This window comes from Trematomus bernacchii, unplaced genomic scaffold, assembly GCF_902827165.1.
Source record: "Trematomus bernacchii unplaced genomic scaffold, fTreBer1.1, whole genome shotgun sequence".
NCBI classification, from domain to species: domain Eukaryota; kingdom Metazoa; phylum Chordata; class Actinopteri; order Perciformes; family Nototheniidae; genus Trematomus; species Trematomus bernacchii.
Window position 1 is genome coordinate 952,218 of NW_022987513.1, and position 3,184 is coordinate 955,401.

Here is a 3,184-nt window from a genome sequence, read left to right on the forward strand (position 1 = left end):
GACAGTTAGAGCAAATTGCATTGCATTACATCATTTATATGATGAGTATATCATTTGTATCTGTTTCGAGATTTTACTCTTCATGTGTACTGTATATAAATATTTGTTCTATTTTATTTTTTGTTATTTTATTTTTGTATTCCCTTCTTACACTTTTTATGTCAATTTTATTATATTTGTATTTTTTATTTATGTTTTATTTATTACATTCTAAAATGAGCAACTATCACATTTCCAGTACTGTATGTTGCATGTTTTTATTGATTGTATTTACTTGTTTAAAATGATATTTGTCTTTAGGGTGACTTACAAAATCTGTCCAGGGACTACAGATGAAAAATTACTTTTTGGTTAACTCTCGCACATTTACAGAAATGTTGATTAACGTGCACTGTCCCTAATTCAATAAATACATGAATACAAAATAGACTAAACCTAAGTATCTGTTTCTGATTCTTTTGAACCAATGTGTGTTTCCACAGAAACATGTACCTGTCTCTCACTGATACATCACAAATACTCTTTCCCTAACTTAAACTAACATCATTATGATTATTACAGATGTGAGGGTGAATGTTAATCTTTTCCTTGAAATTAGATTGGCATGACCATTATTCCTATTGTAGAAAAAATATGATCTGTATTGCATATTGCATATATAATGTAACATGTATTCATTCATAATAAGAATCATTTTTGTTAGAAAGACCTCAAATGAAACAGTTATTTGATTGTGTTCAGCCTTTTTTTAATTTGATGTGCTTTATGTTTCTTGACTGTCTCTGTAGATATGTTTTTAACTTGTAACACCCAGAACTACAATTCCCTTGACATTTAGCCAACAACTTCTACTGACTGTCAGAAGTTGACTGTTTCCTTAAACTCTGTGATACGTTGAAAAATTAACAAACAAAATAACAAACAAGACTACAAAACCACTGTTGTGCAGTAACAATTATGTGCAATTTGTAAATTAGTAGAATCTATTTTGAATGTAACTATATATAATATTTGTTGTGCATGCCCTTTTATTTTATCTAATAATGTTTGGTTTTGTTTTTTTGTCTCTATCTTCACCTTTTCTGTAACAATTTAAATGTCCCCTTTGTGGGACGAATAAAGGTATTCTGATTCTGAAAAATGTAGGTTTTTTGTTGTTGATATAGCCAAAAGAATCCAAGACATCGAAAAAAGGTAGAGTTTTCATTTGTTGTTATGGCTGGGAGTATTACATTATATCTGAAATGGCAACAAGTATTGTTAAGTTTTATCATATAGAGAGGCGAAGTCACGCCCATCTACTTCCGTCCCATGGGACCTTATTTCGGAAAAATGATGTATTGAAGTCAATGGGGAGAGAAAACGTATCTTTCGATCCCGTTTGAATTGTGCCACGAATTACACATATGATGTTTGTTTTTTTTGTGTGAAACCGCTCAATGAACTACATCTCCCATCTCGCACCACACATCAAGACGGCCGTCACGTTGGCACATTTCACTTCTTTCTTTCAGAATGAGGCGAAAAGTATTAAAAGAGGTGAAAATCACTCCAAGTCTGGGCATGTTGAGAGCTGTACATACACACAAGGGGAGTTAGTCGGTTCGTAAGAGCCAGCATGCGGGACTGGGATTCTGGGATTTGTAGTCTTTCTAGTTGCGTATTTTTCATAGTCTTATATTTCAACAGTTTTACGACAAACTGTGACTTTTTTGACATGGAAATTATTTGTTAAGATTGACAAACATCATATGTGTAATTCGTGGCACAATCAAACGGGATCGAAAGATAATCTTTCTCTCTCCATTGACTTCAATACATCATTTTTCCGAAATAAGGTCCCATGGGTCGGAAGTAGATGGGCGGGACTTCGCCTCTCTATAGAAATATTTTAGCCATTTTCATCTTGTAACAGTGGCCGCCTGTACTGCCCTCTACCGGTTGGACAGAAATACATCATTATACAAACTCAGCAGGCCTCACTTTAATCCATATGTTCCAAACGTTAAATCAGCGAAAAGGAAATAAAAAAAGTCTCTGTTGTTGGATTTTGTGTTCAGGTAAGACTAAGCCATTCAAAATGGCAAGCTGCCAGATAGATTAGTAGGAATCATCCCAGGATGCTGAGTTATTAGCCTGCATTTATTAAACAGAACTGTATACAGAGAGCAATAGAGAGGAAGAGGCTCAGTGTAGTCTGAGTTCATCACAGCATAACCAGGGTTGGGAGGAGCATTTTTTAAATGTATTTCATTACAATGACTAATTACCTGTAAAAAAAAATGTATAAAATGTAAGTATCACAATATAAAAGTAATGTAACCTCATTACTTTCCAATCATTTTGGATTACCTCAATATGAAATGCAATGCAAATAAAAACAAGAGAAAAGAAAAATCATCAAGTACTGTATACACTTTGACTAAAAATATTATTTTAATAATGAACTGAAAGCATGCTGTGTTTTCACTGAAAGCATTTGTTTTGGGTTTTTTAATTAAAATGTATTGTAACGTTGTAATCCTGCTAGAACCAGTCAGTGTTCCAGTAATCGGATTAGTCTTTGATGATGTCATAGTGAGGGAACACAGTTACTTATTTCTTGTATCCTGATAACGTCATCCTGTTACATGTATTTTGTATCTCCCCAAACCTTCAAATTAAGGGCTGTTCCAAGGTAAGGTGCAATGTATTCTGGGAATGCAATGCTCTAGTGTGGTAATAAAATACTATGCACTTTTTCAGACTTCAGTTCATCCAGTATTCTGCCATATATGTATTGACAAGATCTACAAAATATGACCATTCATCCCTTTTGTTTCCCACAATCCCACTCTCATCACTGCATTAAAGGTCCCATGTCATGGCCATTTCTACTGATCATAGTTCCATTGTTGAGGTCTACTAGAATTGATTTACATTGTTCAATGTTCCAAACTCACATTGGTTTCTCATACAGCATCTCTGTATAGTATGTGTATTCACTCTCTGTCCTAAACGGCTTGTTGGAGCTCCTGCCCCCCCCCCCTCCCTATGAGCCCACTGTGCTCTGATTGGTCAGCTTGCCCACTCTGTTCTGATGAGTCCACCACCGTTACAGCGGAACACCAGTGATTATGTGTTACAATGGCGTTAGCCATTACACCAATAATGACAAACAGATGAGAATGCTGCGGTTTCCTGG